This window comes from Mirounga angustirostris, unplaced genomic scaffold, assembly GCF_029215605.1.
Source record: "Mirounga angustirostris isolate CCGP_5_RB_7025 unplaced genomic scaffold, mMirAng1.0.hap1 SCAF_5, whole genome shotgun sequence".
NCBI classification, from domain to species: Eukaryota; Metazoa; Chordata; class Mammalia; order Carnivora; family Phocidae; genus Mirounga; species Mirounga angustirostris.
The window spans coordinates 150887472-150904140 of NW_026991713.1; the positions used below are offsets into that span (position 1 = coordinate 150887472).

General features: G+C 45.9%; 1 protein-coding gene across 4 annotated transcripts in view; it reads left to right on the forward strand.

The window, feature by feature from the left end:
- The first annotated feature begins 10599 nt into the window (after positions 1-10599).
- The window catches only part of MRTFB (myocardin related transcription factor B), a 193569-nt gene continuing 187499 nt past the window's right edge, over positions 10600-16669 (forward strand). For 2 of the 4 annotated variants that reach the window (XM_064592569.1, XM_064592572.1), the window contains exon 1: positions 10600-10666. The gene's annotated coding sequence lies outside the window, so the exon portion shown is untranslated. The remainder of the gene's footprint in view (positions 10667-16669) is intronic. The other 2 variants (XM_045875001.3, XM_045875007.3) reach the window with 1 other exon arrangement.

Sequence of the window (16669 nt, forward strand, 5' to 3'; positions counted from 1 at the left end):
TCCTAACGCCAGCCCCTTGGGGGTTAGGTTTCAACATATGAATTTGATGGGGGGGGACACAAACACTGAGACCATAGCAGGTGATTACACTCCATTTGTTATTACCATTTAGAGAGGGTTTCTGTTGGTGGTAACGGTGGTGGTTTCATTCATCTCTACCTGGTAGAATTGTTGGGAAGACCCTATGACAGGTGGTGGATAGTTGTGGTGGTGGTGGTGGTATCTACTGTGGATTTACGATTCTATTCTAAGTCAACTTACGACCTACTATTCTAGGAGATCCCTGTCCTGTCTCTTTGAACACACCAAGCTCTTTCCTGGCTCCAGGTTTTGGGTGTGCTCTTCTCTCTACTGGGGGTTCTTCTCCCATACTTGATACGTTCAAGATTGGTGTCTCAGTCTTGGTGTCATTACCTTAGAAGAACTTTTCCAGACCTTAGTGATTTCCTTCACAGCATTTGGCACAGCTCATGATTACTTTAGTTTTCTTTTGTACTTATCTGGAGCCTGTTCTCCTCCCGTAGGGAGTAAACTCTATGAGGACCCGAACCGTGTCTTGTTGTTGACTGAAACTCCCGTTCCAAACCCTCCCCCAAGAAATGGGTAGCTCTTAAGGGCCTTCTTTCTTTTTTTTTTTTTTTTAAAGATTTTATTTGTTTATTTGAGAGAGAATGAGATAGAGAGCATGAGAGGGGGGAGGGTCAGAGGGAGAAGCAGACTCCCCGCTGAGCAGGGAGCCCGATGCAGGACTCGATCCCGGGACTCCAGGATCATGACCTGAGCCGAAGGCAGTCGCTTAACCAACTGAGCCACCCAGGTGCCCCATTAAGGGCCTTATTTCTTACACCAGTTTTTGAATGGACACTTCCCAGGTTCCTCCTAGAAAACCCTGTCAACAATACCTAGGTAAACTCAGCACCTCATTTTTCTTTTAAGATTTTATTTATTTATTTATTTATTTATTTATTTATTTATTTATTTGAGAGAGAGAATGCAGGAGGGAGAGGGAGAATCTTTTTTTCTGGTTTATTTATTTTACTTTTATTTATTTCTTTATTATTTTTTCCATTTTTAAAATTTAAATTCAATTAATTAACATACAACGTATTATTGGCTTCAGAGGTCAGTGGTAGAGGTCAGTGATTCATCAGTCTTATATAATACCCAGTGCTGACTACATCACGTGCACTCCTTAATGTCCATCACCCAGTTACCCCATCACCCCACCCCACCCCACTCCGCTCCAGCAACCCTCAGTTTGTTTCCTATGATTAAGAGTCCCTTATGGTTTGTCAGGGAGAGAGAATCTGAAGCAGACTCCATGCAGAGCACAGAGCCCAATGCAGGGCTCTATCTCACAACCTTGAGATCATGACCTGAGCCAAAACCAAGAGTCGGATGCTTAACTTGCCTGAGCCATCCAGGTGCCCCAGCACCTCATTTTTAAAAAACTTTTTATTTTCAAATAATTTTAGACTTACGGAAAAGTTACAAGAACAGCGGAGTATTCCCATATACCCTTCACTCAACACCTCCAAATGTTAGTGTCTTTTAAACTATAGTCCAGGGGCGCCTGGGTGGCTCAGTCGGTTAAGCATCTGCCTTCGGCTCAGGTCATGATCCCAGGGTCCTGGGATCGGGTCCCATGTTGGGCTCCCAGCTCAGCGGGGAGTTTGCTTCTCCCTCTCTCTCTCTGCCCCTCTCCCCGGCTTGTGCTCTCAGGTACTCACTCTCTCAAATAAATAAATAAAATCTTTTTAAAAATAAAAATAAAATAAACTATAGTACAATTATCAAAACTAAGAAATTAACATGGGTACAATATTATTAACTAACCTAAGAACTTTGTTCAGATTTCACCAGTTTTTTCCTCTAATGTCCTTTTTCTATCCAGCGTCCCACACTGCATTCAGTAATTGGGTCTCTTTAGTCCCCTCCAGTCTGTGACAATTCTTCAGACTTTCCTTGTCTCTTATGACTTTGACACTTTTATTTTATTTTATTTTATTTTAATTCCAGTATAGTTAACCTATAGTGTTATTATTAGTTTCATGACTTTGACACCTTAAAGAAAATACCGGTCTCGTATTTTGTAGAATGTCCCTCAGTTTGGGTTTGTCTGATGTTTTCTCTGGATACAACAGGGGTTATGAGTTCTGGGGGAGGATGCCATGGAGGTGAAGTGCCCTTCTTATCGAATTATATCAGGCATAAAAACATAACGTAGTACTAGTGATGTTAACCTCAATCAGTTGGTTAGTGTGGCGTTTATAGGGTTTCTTCACTGTGAAGTTACTATTTTTCTCTTTATAACTAATAAATATCTTGGGAGGGAAACTTCAAGACTATCCTGTTTATCCTCAAACTTTTGCCCACTTAAATTTTAGCATCCATGGATGGATTTTACTGCAGCTATTATTACTGCGCTGTTCAATGGTGATTTTTATTTATTTGCCTCATTCACTCTACATTTATTTATTCATTTTTTGAGGGGAGGTGCGAGCAAGCGGAGGAGGGGCAAAGGGAGAAGAATAGAGAGAATCTTAAGCAGGCTCCGTGCTCAGCACAGTGCCTGACATGGGGCTCGATCTCAGGACGCTGAGATCATGACCTGAGCTGAAATCAAGAGTCAGATGCTTAACCAACTGAGGCACCCAGGTGCCCCTCACTCTACATTTATTAATTGTAATTCTTCTTTAAGGAGAGACTCCCTCCCTCCCTTCTTTCCTTCCTTCCAACAATATGAACTCAAGGACATTTATTTTATTATAAGGCTTATAATCCAATACTATTGTTTTTGTTGTTGTTGCTCAAATTGTTCCAGCTTGGGCCATTGGGAGCTCCTTCAGGTTGGCTCCTTTAGCCTTAGTAAGCACCCAAACTTTTAAAGCAATTCCCTAATTTCTGGTACTGCCTGGTATTCTTGGCTCATCTTGTATTTTCCCTACCCCAAGTCTGGAAGCAACCACTTCTCCCAGGAGCCCTGGTTCCTTTTACTGGAGTATGGTGTTTAGAAACCAAGATATTAGTGGTAAGTGTGCTCATTGCTACTGAAAAATCCTTGCTTCTAGGACCTCTCAGTGTTCAGAGCTTGGAAATATGTATATTAATCTATGCAAACACATCTATATTTATATCTTTATGTGTCTATCTTTCTGTTTATTAAAAAACTTTAGTTTATTACAAGACTGATTTTAACTCATCACCATAGGATCATTCTAGCCTCCCACCTTATTTGTAATTTTCTTCATTTGCAACTTGTTTTTCTTTTTTTTTTCATTGAAGGGTGATCCCTAAATCTTGATACATTGTAAAACACCTTCCCTTCTTATTCCTCCCCACTTCCTTTCTCCTCTGGAAATGGCTGGCATGAGAACACAACATTCAACTCTGAATGCTGCCATCGGAAGCTAGACAGAAAAGAACCCAGCAGATTTCATGGTCCTTCTTAGTGCAAAAAGCACTAATTACATACTTAATATTTTATCGGCAGTAGGGTGCATGAGGTCAGCCCAGGCTCTGGAATGTAAGCTTATTGTTCCAGCCAAATGAATCAGTTGCAATGGGGATACAAATTTATTTGAGCAGCTGTCTATCAACAAAGTCTTGGGGGGGGGGTGGAAAAAAAGGTAGTTTTTCTGTTTTCTGCTCTAGCCCTCTGGAGAAAATGCTCATCTAGTGGTCCTCTTCCCTTGACCGCTGTCCTTGCTTCTGAAAGCACCTTTCTTCTTGGGGCTGCCTTCTTATCTCCTCATTGATTTCTGCTCCTCCTGTTCCCAAATGCATGCTGGTCTCTTTTCCTTTGACTCCCCATCTTTATTTCCCTCTTCACAGACCTTGTGAACTTTCACCTGAAAGTGGATCTTTAGCAGAAAACTTTCATGGCTGGGTCTTCAGAAACATTTCCATCAGAAAAACCTCGTTTACTCTTTCCTTTATTTTGTTGTCTGAGGTTTGGTTTTTGTTCCCTCAGTCCCCTGTCCTTGTAACACTTCAGGTGTGGGGGAATTTTTGTTTTTCTGTTCTTTCATACCAGCTTGGAGTTGTTCAGCATGAAACCTCAGGAATGTTTTCTTGAAAACCCAAATTTTGCCCACTGTGCTCCAGATATAGGAAGATAAGGAAGGAGGGCAGGAGTTGCTCACTCTGATGGCATACAGAGCTTTTATTATTTGAACCTCAAAAGCCTGACTCTTTTAGCTCCCTCTGGGAAGAAAGAAGTAAGCCCGTTCCAGGTATTATTTTGTGTGTGTGTTATCAGTGATTGCAGAAGCCCACAGGCCTATTTGACTGGGATCCTGCCACTCCCATAGCCAGGGGTGGGAGGCTACCTTCACAGTGCTTGGGCTGACCAGGAATGAACCCAGAGTACTCCAGAGCAGGAGGAAGTCAAGTCCATGAGAGAGGGAGCCTCAGGAGAGCCCATATTTTCTTAGCTCTATCCAGGTAGCCTGATATTGGCAGCTGGGCAGCTTCCCCTGAGGTACAAGGGGTGCTAAACCATTGTGGGCACTGAACCATTAAGGAGACAATGAAGAACTCACTTCGAGAATTCCAAGAATACTCTTCATTCTTGGAGGGAATGCTTAGCAAAGTCACTTAGGGTTGGCAGGAAGGGAGGGAGCATGTGGTAAGTAATAATATTAATAATGATAGTTACAGGGGCATGCTCAGTAGTGGCAGCAGGGAATAATAATGAGACAGTGACAGTCAAGGTAACAGTGATAAATGTGGCTGAAATTTAATTCAGTTCTTCTATTTCATTGAATTCGCACAATTGGGTGAGGCAGGTACTGTCATTAGTCCCATTTGACATCTAAGAAACTGAGGCTCAGGAGAGATTAAATATGGTGCTTGTGGTCACAGAGGTGCAGAGTGGCAGAGCCTGGATTAGAATCCCAAAGCTGCTTTCTGAGATACTTTACTGGTAGTCTTCTTGGGAGGGTCTGTCTCGTAAGTGTAGGGCTTTGGTTCTGCTGAGCTGTATATTCAGGTGGCTATGGCTGATACTGATGCATAAGTCTCTCCCCACCTCCACAGCGCTAGTCGGATGGCCCAGAGAAAGGGAGCCACCAAGACCCCAACCTCTACAAGGCTGCAATCTAATGGAGGAGGCACATGCAAGCTATTTGTAGGACCATGCCATGGGGAACGATCCCAGCACCAAGGGTGAGGTCATCAAACCGAGTATCTGAAGATTTGGCTGGTGTTTGGAAGCAGGGAGGTAGGCATGGAGGGAAGGCATGCCAGGCAGAGGGACCAGCATGAGTCAAAGCACAGAGGCGTGAAATAGCAGTCTGTGTGGTCCTCAGTGGTAGAGACCCTGTTCCCCTCTACTATCCCATGGTGAGCCACTAGTAATGCAAGGGTCTCCACCTCGGCAGTGCATCAGAATCCCTGGGAAGCCCCATGAAAATGCAGAGGCCAGGGCCCCACCCCAGCCAGTGAGCCAGAATCCTCAGGACCCCTGCCTGAGCTTCCTTGCTCATCCAGCTGGGGTTTGAGCCATAGCAGAAAAGTGTTTCTTGAGTGAACAAATGAGCAAATGACCACACCATGTGTATCAATCAGGATAGACTAACCCATGCTATGACAACCATCAACCCCAAATTCACAGTGGCTTAAAACGATAGAAGTTTAGGTTTTGCTCACCTTGTATGTCCACGATGGATTGTCCGGGGGCTCCGCTCAACAGAGCAGCAGTCCAGAAGTGACATCTACTCCCTCTGCTCACACTCCTTGGCCAAGACTAGTCACGTGACCCTACCCAAGCAGACCAGGAAGTTCCATCTTGCACGTACCCACAAGGTGGGAAGCCAGAGGTCATGGGTGAATGGCACAGATGATGCCCAGGCTCTAGGAAGCTGGTACCATCAACTTCATTTTCCCCGTCAAAGTGAGACTTCAAAAGCTTGCTCAGGGCGAGATCGAAAATATGGAACTGGATTTGAGTTCATTTTTAGTTCTTTTCCTGGCTAAAGCCCTTTTTTTTTTTTTTGTAATGAGGGTGGATGATGCATGGTGTTAAACTTAGTGGTTAAAAGAAGTCTGGGATCTGGATTGCCTCCAGAACTTGAGCTCTGTCACATACCAATGGTAGGAGCTGGGCAAGTAACAGAACCACTATGTGCCCATCAGCAAGAGAGCCAAAGGATGGAAAGGGCACAGGAAGGATGTGTCTTCTGGAATAAAGCGTTTGGAATCAGATAGCGCTTATCTGAGTGGGACTGATATTGTGCAGGGGTGGGAGGGCTAGAGGTGAAAAGTTGGTCAGGATTTGGGGCGGCTCCTGACACAGCCAGGGAAGAGGTACACCTGTTCCCCATAAGCTGCTCCTTTCCTGATCACACCCCTGTGAATGTTTGGGCTGCAAGGAACAGAGAAGCCAACTCGAGTTGATTTAACCACGCATGCTTTAGTTTAGGGAAGGGGACATCCAGGGCCTTAGAGGTCTGGGGTCAGTCCAGCAGCTTGGCGATGTAGTCAAGGACCCAAGATCTTTGGTTTCTCTGTTTCTCTGCCAGGTAGCCCCTATCTTATCCTGCAGCTGTGGGTAAAGCTGTGAGTGGCAACACAGTTTCCACAGAAGGCGGGAGAGTGAGCTGGCTTTCTGGTACTCTCCCTTACAGCCGAGAAACTTCCCCTCGCTGCTGTCCTAGTGAGTCTGTCTCTGAGTCTCTTAGGCTCCACTTGGCTTTGGCCTGCGAGGGGTCAGTGTTCTTGGTGGGAATGCTAGCTGGTTTAAGCAGAGAGGGGAACATAATAAAGGATGTTAGGTACCCCCACAGAATCTTTGCGAGGGCTGGAGAAGAGAGAGACTGGGGCTAAGCATCTAGGAAAAATGCCCCAAAGCACACTGCACGCCTGGGCCCAGGAGCTAACCACCACCCTGCCTGAGCTTGCTCTCACTGGTCAGCACTGGTGTAGCTTCTCCATCGGGAGCTCTACTCTGCAGCTGCTGTCCCCCAAACTGGCTGCTGTAGCCACCAGTCACTGCAACAGAACTGAGGCTCAGGATCGGATTCAGCCTCATGTGATGTGTCTGGCTGGCGGAGCCTACGTCACATCCCCTGTCCTAGTTGCAAGGGAGGCAGGAGATTTGCATCCTGCTTTCTACTCTGGGGTGCCAGGACTTTTAATGTGATATTTCCTCAAATTCAGATTGACTAGCAGTATGACAGCTGTGTCATTACCACCTGCCCGTCCTTGACCATTGACCAAGCACTGGTGGGGCAGAGGTGGTAGGATCCCGTAATGAGCTTGGATTTGCCCAGCAGGGCAGGATGTATATGTGGGGACCAATGTCATAGCTCACCACACTCTTCCGTCTCCACTTGGGTTTCCTGCTCTCCGCTGTCCCCACATGCTCATGGTACTCACAGATCTGGGATGCCTCTTAAGGCCCCAGTCCACCCTGCCTTCCCAGCCCCCAAAACTTACCTACCCCTTGCTGATCCATGCTGTCTGTCCCTATCTCTGGAATGATCTCCCCTCTCCCCCTTGCCTAGTTCCCTTTGATGCGTCCTTCAAAACTCGGTTCAGGTAAGTTCTTTCCTATCCTTCCACCCATCCTGCCTTTTTTCCTTTTTTAGTCATTTGCTCTTCTTTTTCATTTTATTTATCACCCATTTATTTCAACACCCATTGGTGTTGAATTATTTGACACCTGTCTCTTCCTCTAGGCCATACATGTGATGTGGGCACGGACTGGCCTGTCTTGCTGATGGCTACTAACATAGTAACTGATGCTTAAATGCTTAATAAGTTTTTATTGAACGAATCAGCACTAGACAAATCGCATTATAAAATTTTTCCTGGATCAGAAGGCATTTTAATACCTCAGAGGTGTGCATATTAGAATCACCCCTGGAATGTTTGTTTGTTTGCTTTTGTGCTATCCAAGTGTAAAGCGCTTTATGGACGCTGCTGTGTCCAACCCTTCACCGATGAGGCTTATTTCCATAGTAAGCCATTGCCATTCATGGGAACGTGGGGCATGCCTTTTGTTAGAGTAGAAATCTTACTTTGATTGGGGTACAATGGCCTGAGTGTGTGGCAGCTTCAGTTCCTGTAAAAACCCTTTCCCCAGTCATGATGTCACTGTGGTTATATTAATCCCCAACCTCACCGAAATTTTCTTAAGAAGTCTCAGATTATTTTTCCTTTTTTTGCTTTTGCCAACAACTTAAAAATATCTGGGTAGCTTTTCCTCTATAAGTGGAGCCTTTTATAAAACTGGCTTCCAGCCTCCCAGAAAACAGGGAAGAGAGAGTGCATCCGAACTTCAGGAGTGTCTGGTCTCTTTCCACAATCGGGGGGGGGGGGTTGTGGGGGTCATTTTGTCCATTAAAGAGCATGTATTTTTTGCTAGAACTAATTTTATTCCCATGCCTGAGCAGATAAGGTCATATCCTCCAACTTGATCGGGGATCTGTACTGGGAGATGGTGACAGAATAAAACATCACAGACATCGCACCTTATGGTAATAATAGCTATAATTTACTGAGAGATTAATCAGTGCAAGGCACTTTTCTACATGCTTCATGCATATTAACTTGGCTAATCCTCCCAAGAACCTCTTTATGTCCTTATTTAAGACGAGAATACTGAAGCACAGTCCACCCAGAGGAGAACATACAGTGTCGTATATATACTAGAGCCCTGATCTCAGGGGATTTCCTGGTTTTCAATTTCATGGAGACACGGGCATTTGGGGCCGTGTCTTGTTAGTCACGGAGTCCAAAGTCTGTGGTTCTGGGGACAGACCAACCTGGCATGTGACCCAGCCCTCCCACTTACTACCTGTGTACCCTTGGGCAACTTCACTCCCCTCTTAGCCCCTTGATTTCTGTATCTGAATCAAGGACAGCCATACCTCCCACATGGGGTTTTGGGGAGGATTAAGTGGGTTAATGAATGGACAGTACTTGGAGGAGTGCTTGGCACCTGTTGTTGCCCATCTGATGTGATTTCCCCTGCTTCTCTCACTTCCTCCATCAGGTGGATTGGGTGATTTTGGCACATGGAGGGGCACTCATAACCTCTGATCTACAGAGAACGGCCCTGTTTCTGGAGGGTTGGAAAATGGGCAGGCCAATATTTGCTGATGTTGATGTGACTGTCAGGTGGGCTGGGTAAACCTGCACAGCCTTGATGCAAGGTGAAGGAGTAGCTAGAACCTCCAAGGCTCTGGATTTTATGGCCATTTGCTGGCCCACATGAACCAGCTCATGCTCACTCATGGGACTTAGGTGCCAGGCAGTACTGGGCTCTGGACTCAGGCTTAGATCCATGTCCTGTCTCACTATGGGAGCTCAAGCCAGTTTCTCCATCTCCCCCAGTCTTCATCGTCCTATGAAGAATATTTCCTATGAAGAATTAACTTGGAAGAATATTGGTAGCAACCTGGAAATGCTCTCAATGAATGCGAGCCCCTTTGCTTTAGAAACAGTTATATAGGGGTGCCTCGGTGGCTCAGTTGGTTAAACCGCCCAACTCTTGATTTCGGCTCAGGTCATGATGTCAGGGTCCTGGGAGTGAGCCCCAGGTAGGACTCCACCCTCAGTGGGGAGCCTGCTTGAGGATTCTCTCCCTCTCCCTCTCCCCTCCTTCTACTCTCTCTCTCTCTCTCAAATAAATAAATAAATAAATATTTAAAAAAAGAAACAATAATGTAATGTTAAGAGTTTACCCCTGGGAAGAAGACACACCTTTCTCTGCATGCCCTAATATCTGTGTATTCTAGATCTATGTCCTGTGTCCCATTCTACTGTGCTCTCTACAATCAAAAGGCCACCACTGTAAAGAGGAGACAAGTGAATATAAGAATATAAATAGTCACATAGTTTTCAGGGCCCCTATTCTGAGCCTGGCACAGGGAGGCCTTAGGGAGCTCATGTAATGCGGAGAAGCATTTTCTGGACAGCAGCTCTGTAAAACCACAGAGACTGTAGCAGGGGGCCTCCCAGGAGCTCCTGCCTCCTCTCACCTTGGTGAACCTTGGGAGGGACGTAGAGACGGGCTTATGAGACTCAACGCCCTCAGCCAAAGGAGGGCCAAGGCCAGGGCCTGGGGTTGTCATGGAGGCGAAAAAATGGGGCTTTGGCTTGGGCGTCAGACAACCCCGGATGCCAATTCCTAGCAGTGTGACCTGGAGCTACTTAATCTAGCCAAGCCTACGTTTTCTCCTCGCTGGAGTGGGGAGGATGGTAATATCCACTTCGTGGGGCTGTTGTGAGGACCCAAGGGGAGTTGCAACACTACTCTGAGCCCAGTAAGCACTCCAAGACCGGCTGCTAGGATTACTGCTGTCAGTGCGGTCTGAGCCTCCGCAAAGGCTCGCAGGTCCAGGGCCCCGGGCACGCGCATGCGCACCCGGCCGGCCAGGTGAGGGGAGTCCGCAGTCGCGCACCTGGCTTTTAACCCTTCGCGGTCACGGACGTGGGCGGAATGGCTGCAGGAACTCGGACGCGGGGTCGCGAGCACGGCTTGGCCTGAGCCCGCGGCGGGCTGCGGCTTCTGGGGAGCGCGCCGTACCGGCTCCAGGCCGGGGTCCGCGCGTGCGGCGCGGCGCCCCGGGGTGGGCGGGGGGAGCGCCGAGGGGAGCGAAGTCTCGCGAGATCGCGCGCGGCGGCGGCGGCGGCGGCGGCGGCGGCGGCCCGGGAGGTGAGCTGCGGCCGGCGGTGGCGGCCGTTGGGGGCTGAGGAGGGGGTGAGAGCGGCGGAGACGGAGGGCCGGGCGGGGGGAGCGGGCCCGGCGAGCGGCTCGCGTCCTGGGCGGCCGCCCCGGTGTGCCCGGCGGCCGCAGCGGAGCCGCCCGGTTCGCGCCGTCCCGGGACCCGCGCGGGCGAGGCGGGGCGGGGCGGCCGGGCCGGGGCCGCGGGGCCGCCCGGGCCAGTCCCCTTCGCAGCCGGTCCCCGCGCTCGGGTGCGACCCCGGGGCCCGCCTCGGTTCTCTTCGGCGGCGGGGTTGACGCCAGGACGCGGTGCCTCTGGCCGCGGTTTATTGAGGCTTTACAGTCTGCCGGGCACTTGCGCCGCTCCCGGGCTGCACAGAGAGGTGAAGCGCCCTGCCGGGCGTCACACTGCCGGGAAGCGGTGGAATGGGGGGTTCAAACCCAGGCACGCTGACTCCAGCGCCCACGGCCCCGTCCTTGCCTCCCTTCCTTCTCCCCACCCCCACTGGCAGGGTTTTAGGGCTCGAGTTCCATTCTTAGGGCCCCAGTTGGGCTGCAGAAGGTGTGTGGCAGCACCCCCCCCCCCGGAATTGGGTGCAGCAAGCTATATGAGTTTCCTGGGGGGAGGGTCTTTGACTTTGTCATATTCCCAGAAGGGTCCCTGATCTCCAAATGGACAGAAACTCTTGTTTGGCCCTGCATAAGACCAGAAGTGGGCTTAGAGCGGCGGGTGTGCGCCAGAGATGGGTTGTCAGGCTGAATGCAAGTGGAATATTGGAGCCCAGGGTTTGCCTTAAGCAAAGGAAACTTTTAAGTTTGATTTTCGTTAAGCACATGACTGCACTCTTTGGAAGCGGTGGTGCTCAACCTTGTCAGAACCAAGGCCCCTCCCCTTTGCAGCAAACTTTTTGTAAAGCCCACTTTACAGCCCTGGAATGAAATTCATCAACAGTGTAACCTATGTACACACGTAATTGAAAATCAGTATGATGCTCCAATTTAAATGTAAGGGAGAGGGGCGCCTGGGTGGCTCAGTCGTTAAGAGTATGCCTTCGGCTCAGGTCATGGTCCCAGGGTCCTGGGATCGAGCCCCGCATCGGGCGGGCTCCCTGCTCCGCGGGAAGCCTGCTTATCCCTCTCCCGCTCCCCCTGCTTGTGTTCCCTCTCTCGCTGTGTCTCTCTCTGTCAAATAAATAAATAAATAATCTTAAAAAATAAAAATAAAAAAATAAATGTAAGGGAGAAATAAAAGAACAATCAATGACACGAATTGCCACATCATTTACATCTCGCGCCTACTGCTGTGCTAGAAGAGATCGTGTCCTGGGTGCTTGCACCTGCTTCTAATGAAGATGTTTAGATTGAAGAGCAGTAAGACTATCAGTGTTTTGTTTTTGTTTTTTAAGATTTTTATTTATTTGAGAGAGAGAATGAGATAGAGCATGAGAGGGGGTAGGGTCAGAGGGGAGAAGCAGACTCCCCGCTGAGCAGGGAGCCCGGCGCGGGCCTCGATCCCAGGGCTCCAGGATCATGACCTGAGCCAAAGGCAGTGGCTTAACCAACTGAGCCACCCAGGCGCCCCTATCAGTGTTTTTAAATGAGAGAAGGAAAGAGCAAAGATATAGATGGACGCTGGCGTGGAGGGGGAGGGGAATGGAGGGGGTTGACACCTATGTGTTGGAGTAACCTATTTATGATAATAAAGAGAGAAACAGCTTAGATGGAAATAAGGATAACATGCCAAGATAAATTACAGACTCAGTCAACACATAAATAGTATTAGTATATTATGGAGGCCCCCATGGAGGGGACCATATTTTCAGTCTACACTGTATGGCCCCTTTTGTGTCACAAGCTTTGAGATGCTGCTACCTTGAGGCACAATACTGGGTTCCTACCACTTATCATTGATAACGAATAAAAGATTGAAATTTTCGGATTCAGTGTTGATGTCTCATTAGTTCAGATATGCTCAGTATTACGACGTTGAGTTAACAATGTGTGATGTGAGGAAATGGCCACTAATTTCATATGTATTTTATCTCAACTTGTCTCACATTAGCTGCCTTCTCCTAAATTACTGGGGTTTTCCCATAATTCCTTATAAAAACTTTTCAGTATTATGTTCTAAAGTAATGCCAGTTTATAGTGATTAATCTGACTGGACATTTAAAAGATTCTCAGGACCAGCATGGATCTTCATTATGTGCGTCTGTTCCATGCATTATGTGAAGTCCAGCATCCTGGTCCCCAAACACTGAATGCCAGTGTTGTCCCCCAGTTACTTTTATATCTAAGCATATCTCTTAGGAGACAGTACCACCACCCCTGAGATCTACTCTAAACAGCAGTCCGCTCTCTACTCAATTATAACAGGAAAGGAGGCAGAATTTAACTGACAATTTTTGTTGGGAAAAAAAATTTTCCCCTATTCTTTCTGAGGTAATTGACATACCAGAAAGGTAGGCTCTTGGCTCATGACACTCATTGATTAGTCTAGAATCTCAGATGGAAGATGAGGTTAGTACCTATGTCCCTTTGTCTGAAAAATTTGCTTCATTGAGATTCTTGTTCGAAATGCTGACAACTAAACACTTGAATGAGTGAGGAGTAGGAGGTTGGAATGGACTTGGGATGTGACAGTGATAATGTGTAGAATAACTAAAAAGGTCTGCATTAAACTAAAATATAAATTAGTGTAACCACTTATTAAATTAAATAACCTTTTTTTCTTGCTAGTATCCGTATTAGAGAATTTAGAAAATGTAGGTGTGTACAAGGTGAAAATTGAAATGTCCTGTAATCACATAGGTCCTCAGTCCTCCTAGTGTGGTTTGTTAGAAATTGTCTTTTCCTTTGAAACTGTTCATCTTGCTGCCAGGACAAAAATGCTGAGTCAAAAAGTTCAACTCAGACTAATATATAGCTATAGTGTAACACTGTACATCCCTTCAATTCTTGTTAAATCTGCAAAGCAAATTTATTTTTTTGTTGAATGAATAAGAGGCTGTGAGATGTTTATTGTTCATTGCTTGTTACTTTTGAAAGGTGCTTTAGAAACAAACAAGTAAAAACTCTTGTCAAAATAGAACTATAAGGTATTTTAAATTGACTAGAGAGAGATACATTGAATACTTTCAGATTGGAAAATTATCCAGATTGAGAGTAATTAACTTTTATTACTTTGAGCGAGCAGTATCATGTTGCAGGGTAAAAAGAGGTCACTCCTTTTTTTTTCTTCACTTTTTTTTTTAAATCACTACTCAAAAAAAAAAAATATATATATATATTTATACAAAAATGAAACAAATAATATGAATTGCAGGGATACTGAGACTTCCAGTTTTCAGGTGTGGGGATACATTGTTAAATGAGCAAAAATCCATGCCTTTATAGATGAAAAGGAGTAACTCACTATGTACTATCTTTGAGCTTTATAATTAAGCTATTTCATTATTTTTAAGATGCATATCTAAAATGGAATGCTATCTTAAAATTGGCATGTCATGTTTTAATTGGTAACTTTTCTTAGCAGTACATGAAGTAATAGTGTGTCTGAGAATTGATGGTGTCTTACATTCAGTGAAATAGGGAATATGTAGAAATTTCAGCACATTGATTAATATTTAACAGGAAAAAATTTATCCAAAGCGTGACTTGCAAAATAAAGGTACACAACATTTCTAGGTACTTCCACCTAGACTAGAATTCTTTACTTGTAAGACTCCTGTAAGAAAACATACCTCCCTCCCCCCCCATGTAAATCAAATGAAACATCAGTGTTTGTAAATATAAGAACAATTTTTTAGAAAGAAAGAAACTAGTGCTTTTTCATGGAGAGCAGGTGGTGTGGCTAATGGATTTGAGGTAAAGTTCATCAGACAGTGTAACCTGACAGATGTAGGAATATGGGGGGTCTTTTGTGTGGGGTTGTTTTTTTTTTTTTTTTCACTTTGAAATGCTCATAAGTCCACTCGTAATTGAAAGTTTTCTCAAATGGGACAACAACTAAATTGGATTTCAACAATTTGTAGCTGTTACTGTTGTCTTAATAAGAAATATTTTTGAGGGCTCCTGCCTGGTAGAACATGTGACTCTTGATCTTGGAGTCATGAGTTTGAGCCCCACATTGGGTGTAGAGATTACTTGAAATCTTAAAAAAGAAGAAAAGAAAAGAAAGAAATACTTTTGAAAATATATTTAGTACATGTTGAGTACAGCTTTTTTCTTTTTTTTTTAAGATTTATTTGAGAGAGGGTGAGCGCATGCACAATGGACAGGAGGGGCAGAGGGAGAGCGAGAGAGAGAATCTCAAGCTGACTCCATGCCAAATATGGAGCCCAACTCGGGCTTTGATCCCAGCACCCTGAGATCATGACCAGAGCTGAAATTCAGAGTTGGAGGCTTCACGGACTGAGCCACCCAGGTGCCCCAAGTACAGCTTTTATATGGGAGGTTACATGGTATCTCTTAGCCAGAAAACCTGTGTAAGGACTTTTTCCATCGGATATCGAGGGCAGTTTCCATAGGAAACTCAGCCACATGAAGACGGTGTGCAGACCTTCTCCCGCCAGGTGGACTTCAGCTTTTCTTCTCAAAGTGTGGTTCCCCAAGCCAGCAGCACAGCATAGCATCCTGAGGCTTGTTTGAAGTGCAGACTCTGGGGCCCACCCCAGACCCACTGAACTAGGATCTTCATTTTCACAAAGTCCTGCTCCAGGTGATGCACATGAATGTGTGGGAAGCACTGGACTGGATCATTGGCTCTCAAATTTGAGTGTGCATTATGGGGATCGCTCGCTCCATTATTTCCAGAGTTTCTGGTCTGGGCTGGGGCCTAAGAATTTGTGTTTTCACCAGGTTCTCAGGTGATGCTGATGCTGCTGGTCTAGGGGCCCCCTTCCTGTTCTCTTTCATAATTCCTCGCCCCTTTAAGTAGGTCTTTGTATAGATTATTACAATCATATGCTTCAGATTGGTTGAAGAAAAAGATTATATTGTCTTTTATCATTTTTAGAGATGGCCACACTAAAAGTGCTTGTTGGGGTGCCTGGGTGGCTCAGTCGGTGAAGCATTTGACTTGATTTTGGCTCAGATCATGATCTCAGGGTTGTGGGATTGAGCCCTGTGATGGGCTCTGCGCTCAACCGGAGTCTACTTGAGATTCTTTCTGTCCCTCTCCCTCTGCCCCTCCCCACTGCTCGCACATGTGTGTGCTCTCTCCCTCTCTCTCTCAAATAAATAAGTAAATCTTTAAAAAAATAAATTGCTTGTCAATATCTAATTTCAGAGAAAATTCTCTTTTAATGCTCATTGGATTTTTTTTAATTAACATAATGTATTATTTGTTTCAGGGGTACAGGTCTGTGGTTCATCAACCTTACACAATTCACAGCACTCACCATAGCACATACCCTCCCCAGTGTCCATCACCCAGCCACCCCATCCCTCCCACCCCCCTCCACTCCAGCAACCCTCAGTTTGTTTCCTGAGATTAAGAGTCTCTTACGATTTGTCTCCCCCTCCGGTTTCGTCTTGTTTCATTTTTCCCTCCCTTCCCTTATGATCCTCTGTCTTGTTTCTCAAATTCCTCATATCAGTGAGACCATATGATACTTGTCTTTCTCTGATGGACTTATTTCGCCTAGCATGATACCCTCTAGTTCCATCCACATCGTTGCAAATGGCAAGATTTTTTTTTTGATGGCTGCATAATATTCCATTATATATATGCACACACACACATATATATATATCACATCTTCTTTATCCATTCATCTGTTGATGGACATCTAGGCTCTTTCCATAGCTTGGCTACTGTGGACATTGCTGCTGTAAACATTGGGGTGCACGTGCCCCTTCGGATCACTACAGTTGTATCTTCGGGGTAAATACCCAGTAGTGCAATTGCTAGGTCATAGGGTAGCTCTATTTTCAACTTTTTGAGGAACCTCCGTACTGTTTTCCAGAGTGGCTGTACCAGCTTGCATTCCC